The sequence below is a fragment of the Morus notabilis genome, unplaced genomic scaffold (assembly GCF_000414095.1).
Source record: "Morus notabilis unplaced genomic scaffold, ASM41409v2 Scaffold74, whole genome shotgun sequence".
NCBI lineage: Eukaryota > Viridiplantae > Streptophyta > Magnoliopsida > Rosales > Moraceae > Morus > Morus notabilis.
In genome coordinates this window covers 288,222-305,293 of record NW_010359622.1, presented here as the reverse complement: position 1 = coordinate 305,293, position 17,072 = coordinate 288,222, and the positions used below count along the sequence as shown (strand labels likewise).

Here is a 17,072-nt window from a genome sequence, read left to right as displayed (position 1 = left end):
GCTTTACCCTTAATAGTGAAAACCCATTTACACCCTACAATCTTCTTTCCTCGGGGCAAATCAACCACCCAAGTTCCACTCTTTTTAAGAGCATTCATCTCCTCTAACACTGCTGATTTCCAATTCGAGTCATCCATTGCTTCCTAAATGTTCCTTGGAACAAACAGATGTGAAATTTTTTAGGTAAAGGCTCTATGTCTATGGGAGAGTTTTTTATAAGATAGGTATTTGGCATTGGGATGTTGAGTACAGGTTCGGGTTCCCTTTCTAATGGCTATGGGAATATCAAGGTCTAAAGGGACTTCGCTTGACGATTCGGTGTGATCAGAAATAGTGGAAGTAATTGTAGGTAAGTTAGGATTCTGAGTACCTTGGACAATCAGTGAATCAGTGTTCGGGACTTCTGATTGGCCTTGCATGGAGACAACAGCTGGCTCTCTACTAGTTTTATGATTCTTTCTTCTAGAATAAACAAGAAGCTCAGAGTTCGGTTTTTGTGGAGCCATAGGTAGGATTTCTCCCCCTGTTGGAGAAACAGTAAGGCTCAGCATATTAGTATTAGGGGATTCTAGGTTTCCCAAATCCTGGACATCATTGCCTAGTTTAAAAGAATCAATGGTATTTGAAATAATAGTTTTAGGTAAGGAAATTTTGTTAGAAATCTCCCAAAAATTTTCTTCACTACTCTCTTTCCCCCCCTGAAGAAATTTTTCTGAAAATAAGGATGATTTTCTACAAAAGAGACATCCATGCTGATAAAAATTTTTCTTAGTAGTTGGATTAAAACACTCCCCCTCACATGTGGGCTGGACAATGGACAATCGTGTGGGTAAATTAATTGGAAAGCCTAACACTAAATATTTAAGTCCGAGATATATTAAAGATCCAACATATGATGACAATTTAAATAGGGATAAAGAGTGCAATACGGAGGGTTTGAACTCAGGACCTCCCGCTCTGATACCGTGTTAGTTTATCAATTCATCCTAAAAGTTTAAGCTGTTAGGAGGTGGTGGATTCGGATGCAACCTCAGACATGGTGGCTCTGATACCAAAAAGGCGAACACAGGTTATGGATGGAAGAATTGTTTATTGTTATGCAATTGATGTATTACAGTATATTAGTTTAAATAGAAAAAATACAAGGAGCTAAACTAGGAAATTAGCTAAACTAAGAAACTAATATCTGTACACTATTATCCTTTCCGGATCCTTAGTCCATTGACTATCCCTAATTACATTCCTATCATATCTCCTAGAATCCGGTACTATTAAAGTGAATATTCTCTAATTCAACAAGTATTGACATCGGACTTCAGTTTAAGCAAAAAAATCCAGGTGACTCGAGTACAATCATCAATAAACGAAACAAACCATTTAGCCTCATTTACATTAGGAATAGTGGAAGGACCCTAAATATCACTGTGAATGAGATAAAAAGGAATGAAACTTCTTTTATTACTGATTGGAAAAGTTACACGTTTGTGTTTAGCCAGTTCACACACTTCACAATGAAAATGCTCAACACTTAGACCTTTAAATAAAGAGGGAAACAAAATTTTGATAATCCTAAACGATGGATGCCCAAGTCGGCGATGATAAAGCCAAACTTTTTCTTTATTGGATGAGAAGACCTCTGAGAAAAAAGAATGAGATGTTTTGCCCTTGGTAATGCTTGACTGACTTGGTGCTTCGAGATAGTAGAGTCCATCCCGTTCTCTAACACATCCAATCATCCTCTCTGAATCCTCGTCCTGAAATACACAATAGCTATGATAAAAAAACCACTTTACAATGTAAATCCTAAGTGAGCTTTTGGATGGAAACACGGTTTGGTTAACCTAGGGACGTGAAGAACATTTTTTTAACAACGTGTTGGACTTATATTGACATCTCGTATACCTGCCATAGTGGTCAATGAGCCATCAGCTGTGGCTATTTTTCTAATGCTTAAACATGGGACATATGAGGAAAAAATATTTGATGAATGAGTCATATTGCTGGTAAAGGTTATATCAGAGACATTTAATCCAATGGAGAATGGAAGTTTACCTGAATACGCCAATGAACAAATACCTGATGGTTTGTCAAGGTTGCCAATAAGCAATCTCACCCTCTCAATTTCTTCTTGGCTGAAATTGCATATCTCTTGCGGTGTTGCTTCATTTTGCTGCATTGCTGCAATCTGGGCCTGGCCGTTATTCCTCGGTTGCTCTCCCTTTTGTCCCCACTCTTGGCTTGGTGGTTTTCCATGCAGCTTCCAACACCGCTCACAAGTATGGCGTGCCTTCTTACAATAAGTGCACCATGTCCTTGTAGTCACAGTTTTGAGTCTTTGGATGGTTGGGCCTCCCATTCTCAAACACTGGCACTTTTTCTGCATTTGTGGTTGACTTATTGCTGCTACTAGCCATCATAGCCAAGCTGTCAGTGCCTTTTGGTTCAAGCATCAAGTCTCTTCTACTTTCTTCTCCTCGAATGAGTGCCACCACTTCCTTGAAACACTTGCCAAGAATTTGAATCCTTACTATGTTAAACTCTGGATTGAGTCCAACAAGGAAATCATAAACTCAATCTTGTTCAATGAAATCCTTTAGAATTGCTGCATCTTCAGAACACTTGGTTTTTATAACCCTATAATGATCAAGTTCTTGCCACAAAGCTTTCATTTAATTCGCATATTCAGTAACTATTCTATCTCCTTGTTTTGCAGCAATTGTCTTCACCTTGACCTCATAGACTTGTGCTGCATCTCTCGCCTTAGAATACGTTTGTTGAATCGCATCCCATATATCCTTGGCAGTAGCTAAGAACATACGCATGTCACTTATCTCTGGAATCATGGAGTTCCATAGCCATGCCATAATCATAAAATCTTCTTCATCCCATGCTTCAAAGCGACGGTCTTCTAGTTTTGGTCCCGTTCCATAAGATGATTGATCTTCCCTTTTCCTTTTAGCATAGTCCGAACAAGTTGAGACCATTTAAGGTAATTTTTTCCATCCAGCCTATATGCGGCCTGAATGTTCTGCAATTCCCTGATTTGTTGAGGTCTAACAGCCTCTACATCCTTCGACTGTGTTGTAGCGGTTGTCTCTGCAACCTCTGACATCTTCAACCAAACAAAACGATCTCTAGCCAATTAAGGCCGGTTATGTCAAGCAGGTTACCAGCGATGACGGCTGATATGATCCATGCACTCCCTTAAGGTAGCGTCTGGGCAGCAGCGATGGTGATCAGAAACAGAAACTTCTGGTTGGAACAGCTCCTTAGCAAACAGGGCAAAAACGAGCAATCTCCTTGGCGATGAGGGTCCTTGTTCTACAGCTCTAATACCATGTCGTAAATTGAGTGTAAATTGAAAAACTTTATTATTGCTCTACAATTACATTCGGGTATAGGGTTATATACAAAAAAACCTAGCTATAGAAACAGAAACTACTAGATTACATCTAATCCCATGATTTATCGGATATCCCAATAAAATAGGAAACTAACCAAATCAGCCCGTGTAAAATACAGCTATTAATATACATTTTTCCACAGTATCGCTCTATTTACATAATTTAATTTCATATTTTGATTTAGTTTTCAATTTTTTCTTTTTTCAATTGAGTTTTGTAGTTTCAGTGGAGAATTGTGTGGCAAGATGTGATTCGTTGCCATTGCCCAATCTTTATTGTAAATTGTGAGGTACGATCTTCCATTTTCTCTACCTAGCTTTTTAAGCTCTTAATTATTATTTTTTTCTTTAGGGATTTACATATGGTATTTTTTTATGCTGGGTGTAGGTTTTGGGGAAAAAACTTATTTTCTCCCATATTTCAATCATGGTAGTATACATCTTATTTATAGGATACATTGTACCCTTGACAACTCACAAACAACTAACAAAACCAAAAACTATCTAAATTCGGAAACTAACTAAAGAGAATCCATAAACTACCCTATTTCCTAGGAACCTTACCCCAAACTAAGGGATTCGGTCCTTTTATTCAAAAACAGAAAAAGTAAACCAGAAAACAGGAAAGTAAACAATTTTATTCTCTATTAGGAAATAAAATCTTCTATTTCTGACACTCCCCCTCAAGTTGGTGCATAGATATCATGCAAACCTAACTTGCCGATAAGGAAGTCAAACGATGACTTGAACAGTCCCTTTGTGAGGATATCTGCTGTTTGTTGTGTCGTTGGAGCAAATGGCATACAAATCATTCCTCCTTCAAGCTTCTCCTTGATGAAATTTCGATCAACTTCAACATGTTTAGTTCGATCGTGTTGCACAGGGTTGTTGGCTATGTTGATTGCAACTTTATTGTCACAGTATAACTTCATAGGGGCTTCTATAGGCAACTTCAACTCAGTCAATATCCGTTGTAGCCATAATAGTTCACAAACTCAGTCAACTTTAACTCTATATTCTGCCTCAGCACTGTTTCTTGCTTCTACACTTTGCTTCTTACTTCTCCAAGTGACTAAATTACCCCACACATAGGAACAATATCCTGTTGTTGATCTCCGATCAGTGGAGGATCCTGCCCAATCCGCATCGGTGTAGATTTCAATCCCATGTTGAGTGTTCTTTTTGAAAAATAGGCCTTTCCCTAGAGAATTCTTCAAGTACCTTAGAATACGGTAGGTAGCTTCTAAGTGTTCCTTCTTTGGTGAGTGCATAAACTGACTAACGAGACTAACTGTGAAGGCTATGTATGGCCGAGTATGAGATAAGTAGATCAATTTACCAACCAGCTTCTGATATCTTGTTGTATCCACCGGATCTCCTTCTTTAATGTTGCCTAGCTTAACATTGGGATCCACTGGTGTATCTACCGGTTTGCACCCGCTCATACTTGTCTCATTCAGTAGATCTAAAACATACTTCCGTTGACGTACAACAATTCCTTTCTTTGATCTTGCTACCTCCATTCCTAAGAAATATTTGAGGGGGCCCAAGTCTTTGATCTCAAATTCTGTAGCTAAGTTCTTCTTTAAGGGGTGCATCTCTTCCGAGTCATTGCCTGTCAAGATAATGTCATCAACATAGACATTAGGACAGTAATTCTTCCACTTGATGAGTGCCTAAAGAACATTGTATGATCAGTTTGAGCCTGTGTGTAACCCTGCTTTTTTACCGAACAAGTAAAATTTTCAAACCACGCCCGTGGTGGTTGCTTCAATCCAAAGAGTGACTTTATCAATCTGCACACTTTTGAGCCAAATTTTCTTTCGAAACCGGGTGGGGCATCCACATATACTTCTTCTAAATCTCCGTTTAAGAATGCATTCTTGACATCTAATTGTTGTAGTGGCCAGTCCAGGTTGGCTGCTAATGAAAGAAGTACTCTTACAGTATTAAGTTTTGCTACTGGAGCAAAGGTCTCCATGTAATCAATTCCATACGTTTGAGTGAAGCCCTTAGCTATCAACCGGGCCTTATATCTTTCCAGAGATCCATCTGATTTGTACTTTACAGTGAACACCCATTTGCATCCCACAGTCTTTTTGTCCTTTGGCAGGTCCACCATCTCCCACGTTTTGTTCTTCTCAAGTGCCCTCATTTCTTCTAGGATTGCTTCCTTCCATTCGGGAACTTGTAAAGCATCTTGAACATTCTTTAGAATTTCCACAAGTGAGAGTTGATTAGTAAAGAAAGAGAAAATTGCAGACAAATTTTCATAGGACACAATTTTTGACATTGGATGATTAGTACATGACCTAACCCCTTTCCGGAGAGCAACTGGAATATTAAGGTCATTGAGAGATGTTTCTTCAGGAATAGAATACAAGGAAGGAGAAACACCTAGAGAATTTCGGACGGAAAAGGGGACACTTGAAGAGTTTTGGTCTTGCCATGAGTTGGAATCTTGGCCTTGCTGGGAAACTTCAGAATTTTTTCCATGAGTCAAGTTCTTCTGAGAGTAAACCAGACTGAATTTTTTCTTATTTGCATCTCCTTCAATAGAATCATTATTCTCTGCCGGGACAAGACTTGTTTTTGAGAATTCCTCATTATTTATAACATTTGCGTTTTCACTTTGGTCTTGTTCATTTTGAGTCAAAACTGAGTTTGTTGGTGACTGTTTAGAACCAGATTCGGACATTAACTTGTGTTGAATCTGGAAAAAATCTTCAGTCACCAAATTTTCTATTTTATCCCAAGTCGAATCTTCACTGTTTCGCTCCCCCTGAAGAGGAGACTTAAAAAAAGGTTTAGTTTCAAAGAAAGATACATCCATAGATACAAACATTTTAAAAAAAAAAAATAGGATCATAGCATTTGTAGCCCTTTTTTGTTGGTGCATATCCTACAAAAATGCATTTTCTAGCCCAAGGATCTAACTTACTCCGGTTTTGATCATGATTGTGAACAAAGACAGTACACCCAAAGACTTTAATTGGTAATTCGGATAAGATCGTAGAGGATGGAAAATTCTGTGAGAAAACTTGCAAAGGAGTTTGAAAATCTAGAGTTTTTGAGGGCATCGATTAATGAGATAGGTTGCTGTGAGAATTGCATCACCCCAAAGGTATTTTTGAACATTATTTGTGAAAAGCAAGGCTCTTGATACTTCTAGAAGATGTTTATTTTTTCTCTCAGCTATTCCATTTTGTTGAGGGGTGTCATTGCATGAACTTTGATGATTAATACCCTTTTCAATAAAAAAATTCCCCAAAATATTATTAAAAAACTCCTTTCCATTATCACTTCGAAAAATTTGAATTTTCCCATCGAATTGAGTTTGTACCATGGTGTAAAAGTTTTTAAAAACTCCGTCAACCTCTGTTTTTTCATTTATAAATGTGACACCATTTTTTTTCGGAAAGTGTTGGAGTTCTTGAAGGACCCCAAATATCACTGTGGATTAAGGAAAAAGGTTTAGTGGGCTTGTATGGTCGTGGAGGGTAGGGGGATCGGTGTTGTTTTGCAAACATACAAATCTCATACTGAAATGAAGATGGATTCTTATTAATAAACAGAGATGGAAATAAACGTTTCAAATAATGAAAACTTGGATGGCCAAGTCTATAGTGCCATAACATAATTTCATGATTACTAGAAGTAGACATAGATTCAAAACATAAACTTCGGATTGGTTTACTTAGGATTGCTCCATCTTCAAAAAAATAGAGTCCTCCATTTTCCCTAGCACTGCCAATCATCCTCCCCGAGGCCAGTTCCAACTCACAATGAGTTGGATAGAAATTAGCTTGACAATTAAGATATTGGGTTATCTTACTGAGAGATAGGAGGTTACATGACAATTTTGGAACATGAAGCACATTATTAAGAGAGAGTTATAAGGGGGGAAACTTTGATTGAACCAATCCCGGCTATTGCCGAAAAAGATCCATCAACAATCTTAATTTTCCTGTTTCCTACACACAGACTATAAGATGAGAAGAGATGTGAGCAATTTGTCATGTGATCTGTTGCTCCGGAATCTATAATCCAAGGCTAGAAGAAAAACCGAAACTAGAGAGGGTGAAACAAGAGAAACAGAGAGAAGAATAATTCTTGCTTGATTAATTCTCATTAACCTTGTCAGAATATATACACTTAGTAAGCCATTGGTCACGGCAATTAAGAGAGAAAGTTAAGGAAAGAATCCCTAAATTATGCTAGACAATCCTACAATATCTTCCTAATTTATACTTTCCTATTTTGACTAAATCATACAATAAACAGAAAGAATAAATATTTACACATAATTGACAAAATCTCCAACACTCCCCCTCAAGCTTAGGAATAGATATTTCTCATTCCAAGCTTGTAGAGAAAACTTTCCTGACTAGGCTTTGGTAGACTCTTGGTTAGGATATCTGCTTCTTGTGCATGGGTTGAGATGTAGGACAACTACTCAATACCTCCTTCTTCGATTTCGTTCTTGATGAAGCTTTGATCAATCTTGACATGTTTCATCCGATCATGTTGAATCGGATTGTTCACAATGCTAATTGCAGATTTGCTATCATACCTTGGTGGGAGAGCAAACTGTGATTTGCAAGTCTTGCATTAATCTTCCCAGCCATATAACCTCACAAATTCCCTGTGCGATTGCTCGAAATTCTGCCTCAGCACTACTCCTTGCCACAACCGTCTGTTTCTTACTTCTCCATGTAACCAAATTACCCCATAGCTTGGTGCAATATCCCGAAGTTGACTTACAATCTTCACTTCCAGCCCAGTCCGCATCAACATACCCTTTGATATTTCTGTTCTCATTTTTCAGAAACATCAATCCTCTTCCTGGAGTACCCTTGAGATATCTCAAGATATGGTTACTACACTTACAGCGTGAGCAATGTCAGGCCGTGTGAGAGACAAATGGATCAACCTACCAACCAGCCGTTGATATCTTCCTATATCCACAGAAGGCACATCATCTTTAATCTTGCTCTTCCAATTTTTTTCAAGTGGAGTTCCCACCGGTTTGCACCCCAGTTTCCCGGTTTCTTCTAGTAGATCAAGAGTGTAATTCCTTTGAGAAATGAAGATACCCTTTTTACTTCTAGCAACTTCCATATTGAGAAAGTACTTCAGGGGTCCTAGGTCTTTAACTTCAAACTCTTCCTTCAATTGATTCTTGAGTTTGTGAATCTCAACATTATCATCACCTGTAATTATCATCAACATACACAATAAGAATGGTCCTTTTATCTTCTCCTCTTTTAATGAAGATAGTGTGATCAGCCTTCCCTTGAGTATATCCCAGTCGAGTGAGAGAAGAACTGAACCTGGTAAACCATGCACGTGGAGATTGTTTCAAACCATACAATGACTTCTTCAGTTTGCAAACTTTTCCTTGTTCCTCTTCTGACTCGAATCCAGGTGGGATCTTCATATACACTTCTTCATCAAGATTGCCATTCAAAAAAGCGTTCTTCACATCAAGTTGGTGTAGTTCCCAGTCCAGATTGGCTGCAAGAGACAAAAGAACCCGGATAGAGTTGAGTTTGGCCACAGGAGCAAACGTTTCTTCATAATCAATCCCATATGTTTGTGTGAAGCCTTGAGCTACTAATCGAGCCTTATACCTCTCTACTTCTCCATTTGCTTTATATTTCACTGTGAAGACCCATTTGCTTCCAACTACTTTCTTATCCTTTGGTAAGTCAACTACTTCCCAAGTCTCATTATCGTGCAATGCTCTCATTTCCTCCTGCACGGCTTTCTCCCACTTTGGATCTTTAATGGCTTCATGGATATTTTTGGGAATTCTCTCATTATCGATCTTCGCTGTAAAAGCCTTAAATCCAGAAGACAACTTTGTGCAGGTTAGAAAATTGTAGATAGGGTGCTTTGTGCATGTTCTTACCCCTTTCCGTATTGCAATTGGCACGTTCAAGTCACTGCTTTCACCAGGATCCGATTCTTGGTTCAATGATTGGACTTGTTGAGAAGCTTTTGGCCTTCTAGAATAAACCTGAAATGGTCTCTCAGAGATGGGTTGCTGCACCATCTCTTGATCATGACTCGAACTAGGATTAGGGACAGGAATTGGACTCGAGTTTTCTGGTGGTGAACTAGAGGCCTCTTGTGACACATCTTGTAATATTGGAAGAGATACAGTGGGATCCCAATGCTCGTTTTCATTGGCATTCTCCCCCTGGAAACGAGTGGTGGGATAGAATGGTTGATCCTCAAAGAAAGTTACATCACACGAGACAAAAAATTTCTTGAGAAAGGGAGAATAACATTTGTAGCCTTTTTGGGTTGGAGAATATCCGACAAAGACACATTTAAAAGCCCTGGGATCAAGCTTACTCCTATTTGGTTGTTTGTTATGGACAAATACAGTGCATCCGAACACTCTTGGGGACAAAGAATTGAAAAGATTCACATTTGGAAAATGATCAAGAAGGACACTTAGAGGAGTTCGGAATTGAAGTGTTTTTGAAGGTAGTCGATTAATCAAATATGTGGAAGTGAGGATTGCCTCCCCCCAGTAGGAATTCGGGACTAAACTAGTAAACATGATCGATCGAGCAACCTCCAACAAGTGACGATTCTTTCTTTCCGCAACCCCATTTTGTTTAGGTGTATCAACACATGAACTCTGATGATATATCCCATTATCCCCCAAATATTGGCCAAACTCATTTGAAAAATACTCCCCCCCATTATCTGTTCGAAGAACTTGGATATTGGATTGGAAAACATTTTGGACAAACTTTTGGAACTGTTTAAACCAGTAAAATGCCTCAGATTTATCTTTCATCAAGTATATCCAACAAACCCTAGTATGATCATCTATGAAAGTGATAAACCACTGGGTTTTAGTTAAATTAACTGTCCTAGACGGACCCCAGATATCACTATGAATCAACTGAAATGGTCTAGAGGGTTTGTATGTATGAGGTGAATATTTTACTCTGGTTGTTTGGCAAGGACACACTGTTCACAATGAAACAAAACTTTCTCTTTATTGATAAAAAGATTTGGATACAAGACTTTCATATAAGAAAAACTTGGATGTCCTAAGCGTTGATGCCATAACATAATATCAGAATTAGACATAACTGACATGGACATTTTATTTTGTGACTCGGCTCTACTGGAATTCCTGGCTCCTAAGAGGTAGTATAGGCCATCTTTCTTCTCAGCAATGCCAATCATCTTCCCCGAAGAACGGTCCTGAAATTCACAGTGAGAGGAGAAAAAAGTCACAACACAATTAAGATCGTTTGTTAATTTACTAACTGACAAAAGATTATATGTCAATTTGGGCACATGTAAAACCGATTTCAATGTCATATTCGGTAAACAAACCAAGCCCCTTCCAACCGCAGGTGACATTTTTCCATCAGCAACCCAGACATTAATTAGATTATTGCATCTGTCATATTGCTCAAAAAACTCCATTGACCCGGTCATATGGTCAGAAGCCCCTGTATCCACAATCCAACAGTCTGCTTGCAGAGATTTTGACAGGAATGCTTGACTCATTATACCTGTTTGTGCCATAGCTGCAGTGGGAGGTTTTGAAGTCTGATTTGCGGATCCTGTTGAAACCTGAGTTTGGTTGAGAAGCTGCCGTAGCATCTCCACTTGCTCTGTTGAGAGATTAAAACCAGCAGCCCTGTCCGATTCTGTCTCCTCCCTGCGGGTTGATTTCGCCTCCACTATGTGGGCTGAACTTGATTGCCCATGTTGCTTCCTTGGTTTCCAATCTGGTGGCTTGCCATGTAAATCCCAACCAGTTTCACGAGTGTGATAGGGCTTGTTACAATAATCACACCAGACCTTGTCCTTTGATTGAGAGCCACGGCTGCCATCTTGTTTGTATTGAAACCCACGACTGCCATCTTGTTTGTTTGCCACAAGTGCAGACCCTCGTGTTTCCAAGGAAGGCATGTCACGACTAGAGGGATTCATCATCACTCGTTTCCTGCTTTCTTCTCTCCTGACTTCAGCAAACGATTCTCGGAGAGTTGGAAATGGTTTCATCCCAAGTAGCCGTCCACGTACTTCATCTAAATCTGGATTCAAGCCCTGCAAAAAATCAAAGGTACGCTCTTTCTCAAGCATTTTTTTGTATTTTTCTGCGTCAGTAGCACACAGCCATCCAATCTCATAAAAGAGATCCATTTCTTGCCATAATTCTAAGAGAGAATTATAATACTCAGTGACAGTAAGACTCCCTTGTATGGTGTTGCGGATTTTTGACCTAATCTCGAAACATTGAGACGTGTTTTCAAGATCGGAATAGATTTCTTGGACTGCCTCCCAAATCTCCTTCGCTGTCTTGTAAAACAGATAAGTTCTTCCAATCTTTGGCTCCATAGAATTAATAAGCCATGCCATGACGATCGAATTTTCTGCCTCCCAAGTGCGGTAGTTTGGTGCTGTGTCCGGTGGTGCTGTGATTGCTCCTGTCAAGTATCCAACCTTCCCTCTTCCTCTAACAACAAGAATGACGGACTGAAACCATTCTCGGAAATTCAGCCCATTAAGCTTGTGCTGTGTGATTTGCAGCGAGTGGCTGTCCAGCGAGTGTGTAGATGAGGCTCCGGATATAGATCCTAGAGATGCTTGATCAATTGCTGTTGAAGACTCCTCTGAGGGCGTATTCGGTTGTTCTTCAGACATTTTTTTTCTGTTTTCTTGACTAGTCACTAGTTTCGGTGGCTCTGATACCATGAAACAAGAGAAACAGAGAGAAGAATAATTCTTGCTTGATTAATTCTCATTAATCTTGTCAGAATATATACACTTAGTAAGCCATTGGTCACGGCAATTAAGAGAGAAAGTTAAGGAAAGAATCCCTAAATTATGCTAGACAATCCTACAATATCTTCCTAATTTATACTTTCCTATTTTGACTAAATCATACAATAAACAGAAAGAATAAATATTTACACATAATTGACAAAATCTCCAACAGAGGCTTGTGACATAAGAATTACCTTGGGTTGCAAGGGAACATGAAGGAGTGACAGAGAATTGTGGAGATTTAAAGAGTTTGTATAGATGTTTTAATTATTCCTTTGTGAAAGGATGCACCTCAGAGTTGATTGATTGCTCTTGAGAATCGTCAGTGGTGGTTTGAAGAGCCCTGCCATTGCTCTCATGTTTTTTCTTCAAATGCGCTGGTTTCTCATGAATTTTCCAGCATGTCTCCTTAGTGTGCCATGGTTTTCTACAATGATCACACCATGGTCGCTTTTTCCTTTCTCCTTCCATATCAGATCCTCCTGAATTACGGGAGACTAGTACAGAATTCTCAGGTTCGGGTGTTGGTGCTGCACTGTTTAGCATGATTCTCCTCCTATTTTCTTCTTGTCATAATTTTGAAAAAACCTCACGAATAGAGGGCAGGGGTTTTTGGCCAAGAATCCTTCCCTTTACCTCATCTAGGCTTCTATTAACTCCTGCAAGAAACATATAGACACGATCATTCTCTTCACGTTTCATATACCTTGCACAATCATTCGGATTCTCCCACTCATCATCATAGCATTGATCCAATTCCAGCCAAAGGGTCACCATCTCGTTGTAATATACCGTGATCTCACGGTCTGCTTGCTTGGATTGTCAGAGCTTTGATTTTAATTCAAAGATCTGTGAAGAATTTTCCAAATCTAAGTATGTTTGCCGAATGGAATCCCACACAGCTTTGGCGGTTGGTAGGAACATGTTTGGTTTTGCGATTGCTGCCTCCAGGCTGCTTCTCTTCTCCAGTAATATAACCGAGTTTTCCTCTGCCATCGAGCACAAGTTTGACAGACTGTGACCACTCAAGGTAGTTTTTTCCATTCAACTTTTGAACGAAGATTTGTAAGGAGGAACCGGTTGTTATATTATCAACACTGGTATAGAGAGAATTGTCTGGGCTGTTTTCAGAGGTAACCTCAGATGACGTCCGGGCTCTGTTTACACCGGTCATGGTTGTCTTTGCTATTTTTCCCTTTGGATTAAAACCCTAAGGCTCTGATACCATGTAGGTTTTGAGGAAAAAACTTATTTTCTCTCTTATTTCAATCATGGTAGCATACATCTTATTTATAGGATACATTGTACCCTTGACTGCTCACAAACAGCTAACAAAACTAGAAACTATCTAAATTCGGAAATTAACTAAAGAGAATCCGGAAACTACTCTATTTCCTAGGAACCTTACCCCAAACTAAGGGATTCAGTCCTTTTATTCAAAAACAGAAAAAGTAAACTAGAAAACAGGAAAGTAAACAATTTTATTCTCTGTTAAGAAATAAAATCTTATATTTTCTGACACTGGGTTATGCTGGTGTTGGTCCGTTTAGACTGTGAGTGCATTGTTGTGAATAACTGACAATAGTTTCTTTGATAATGATAAACGTAAGTATATACTTTGAAATTCACAGCTTATGATGTCTGTTTGTAGGTGAACGCTAAATCCATTTCAACCCTTTATTTAATTTTGGATGACCCTTTATGAATTGCTACCATTGTAGCTCTGTTTATCCCTGTAACAGAGAGTAAGTGTTGTGCTATCTCGTTATGGACTCTTGATATTCAAGGCAAAGTTCATTTTATTCTGATAGATGGTTTTGATCCTTTTTTTATTTAATTATTATAATTTTTTTTGGAAAGACCTCATTTAGGCATTCTTCAACAGACTCTACATGGGCTACATAAAAAGTGGTTCACTACTACATTATTGTATTTACTAAAATTCTTGGCAGGTTATGAATCAAATATTATTTATTTGTTGTAGGTACAATATTGTTGGGGTCTTACAATGTTATCAATAAAAGTTAACAACATGAACAACCAGCTTTCTAAGCTAAGGTATATAAATATTTTGTTGTCCAAATTTTTTTCTACATAGTAAATCTTTAAGATTTCTTTTTTTTTCAATTTTGTTTAATTGGATTAAAATTATATCTTAATAAATAATTTCTTTGTTTATTTTCTTGCATCATCTTATTTGTCAATGGGTTTAGGTCTAAGACTCTATTGGTATCGCTCTATCTACATAATTTAATTTCATATTTTGATTTAGTTTTCAATTTTTTCTTTTTTCAATTGAGTTTTGTAGTTTCAGTGGAGAATTGTGTAGCAAGATGTGATTGATTGCCATTGCTCAATCTTTACTATAAATCGTGAGGTACGATTTTTTAATTTCTCTACCTAGCTTTTTAAGCTCTTAATTATTCTTTTCTTTAGGGATATTTCTTATATATGGTATTTTTTTTTATGCTGGGTTATGCTGGTGTTGGTCCGTATAGACTGTGAGTTCATTGTTGTTAATAACTGGCAATAGTTTCTTTGATAATGATAAACGTAAGTACATATTCTGAAATTCAAAGCTTGTGGTGTTTTTGTGGGTGAACGCTAAATCCATTTCAACCCTTTTTGATATTGCGAAGTTTGAGCGAATCTTCAACTTAACATGTCAAATTTCGTGTTCCCTTGTCTTTTCGGCTCTAAATTTGAATAAAAGGAATAACTAAATATGAATGAGTAATTGTTTAGTACCGGTAAAATTACAAAATACATTATTTTCATTTTCGAAGTAAATTTTGGGAGATTCTCTATCTTGTTTGATGTTGGCTATCTTATGCTGTTTGCATACTTATCTTTGGTTGATTCTGAATTGAGAATTGTTTATCTTGATGTTTTATCTTAGTTAATGTTATATAAAAATAGTTGTTTATTATTGTGCAGACCATTTCAAGTCGGAATAGAAAAGTTTTGGTTTCGTGGCTTCTTGTCAAAAAGGGTAAATTTCAGGGGTTGGATGTTGGACATGCATTTAGTAAATTTTTTATTAGTTTCAGCATATGTATTTTTCTCTGGTATTAGGATGATATGCTTCATTGAGATGTAGATGTTGATTTTTTGGCCTTTGATATCGGTGATTGTTTTGTCAAGAAGAATACTGAATAATAGTAGTGCATGTGCCTCGTAATTGTATATATTTATAATTTCCACTTGATTTGTTATTAGTTTTATGTGATGCAGAGAGGATATCCCGTGTGTGATTTGCTTTACCTTGGTGTCAATAATAGTAGTGCATGTGCCTCGTAATTTTGTATATATTTATAATTTACTTGATGTTGTATTTTTGTTTGTATAATAGTGGTTATAACCAGTGACTTTTATAGGACTCTGTACGGCTTATTATGTACTTGTATTATCTATAGAGGCTTGTGTTATTGTTTAGATACTTTGTATCTATATTATTTAAAATTTTAATTTAAGATGGCCCTTTATGAATTGCTACTATTGTGGCTCTGTTTATCCCTGGAACAGAGAGTAAGTGTTGTGTTATGTCGTTATGAACTCTTGATATTCAAGACAAAGTTCATTCTATTATAATAGATGGTTTTGATTCTCTTTTTATTTAATTATTATAATGTTTTTTGGAAAGATCTCATCGAGGCATTCTTCAACCGTCTCTACATAGGCTAAATAAAAAGTGGTTCGCTACTATATTATTTTATTTACTAAAACTTTTGGCAGGTTCCGAATCAAGTATTATTTGTTTGTTGTAGGTACAATATTGTTAGGGTCTTACGATGTTACTAATGAAAGTTAACAACATTAACAACCAGCTTTTTAAGTTGAGGTATATAAATATTTTTTTGTCCAACTTTTTTTTCTACATAGTAAATCTTTAAGATTTTTTTTCTTTTTTCAATTTTGTTTAAATCGGATTAAAATTATACCTTGATAAATAATTCTTTGTTTATTTTCATTCATCATCTCATTTGTCAATGGGTTTAGGTTTTTTTTTATTTTTTATTTTTTGTATAACCAGTATTATTCATTACTTTTTAGTATTATATATTTACAATCAAGAACATGACATATTGTTTTTAATAGAAAGAGTGAACAAATTTGATTGGATTGAAAAGAGAAGCTACGTGACATTGGTGTTTCCCTTCACTATGAAATGGCTCGGAAATTCTGGTGGATGATTTTGGGGGAGCTAATAAACATTGGTGTTACAGTATTTTGAAGGATGAGGTATAGAGTCAAGTCAGTAGGCTAACGTTGGGTCATTGTTTGATAAAAGGCCAATCAACCTTAGCTCTAAATTAGAGCATAAAATAATTAGTGAGGGAATAGGATAATTACCAAATTCAGTAAATGTTCTTTTAGGCCCAATCAATCTAATGTGTTTTACACTGGGCAAATTTTTAATGGGCCCAACCTTTAGAACAAAATTTAGAAACGGAGGAAGCCGAAGCCTCAATCAGATTTTGCTAAGGAACAAGACAGGGAGGCGGTGGACACGAAATGATGTGGAATTTCACGAAGCAAACGGGTTTGATGAGGAGAAAGAGTTGGAAGGGGTGGCCACTTAATATTGAGGAAACGGTTTTATTCCTGAGAAAAACCTTCCAAAGGAAACTGAAAAGGTTACAAATGGTTTCGGTGTTGGAGTCTCAGAGGATCTATATTTGGTTCAGTTGATGCAACCTATATGTACAATCTGAAGATCAAAGTAAATAATCCAAACAACTAGATTTGCCTCACAATTAGGAATGCTTTTTTATTAACATTCTCAGATGAGAGGAAAATAATTAAGTGTTGTGACAAAAATTCAGGCAGCCCTTAGACCAGTGGGGAAGTTAGAACA

At 37.4% G+C, this 17,072-nt stretch overlaps 1 long non-coding RNA gene across 1 annotated transcript; it reads left to right on the top strand.

Moving 5' to 3' along the window:
* The first annotated feature begins 14,198 nt into the window (after positions 1–14,198).
* Positions 14,199–15,222, top strand: LOC112090973. Its single transcript, XR_002901928.1, has 3 exons — positions 14,199–14,272; positions 14,523–14,591; positions 15,152–15,222. It is a non-coding gene; the product is annotated as an uncharacterized LOC112090973 (long non-coding RNA).
* Positions 15,223–17,072: the final 1,850 nt, after the last annotated feature.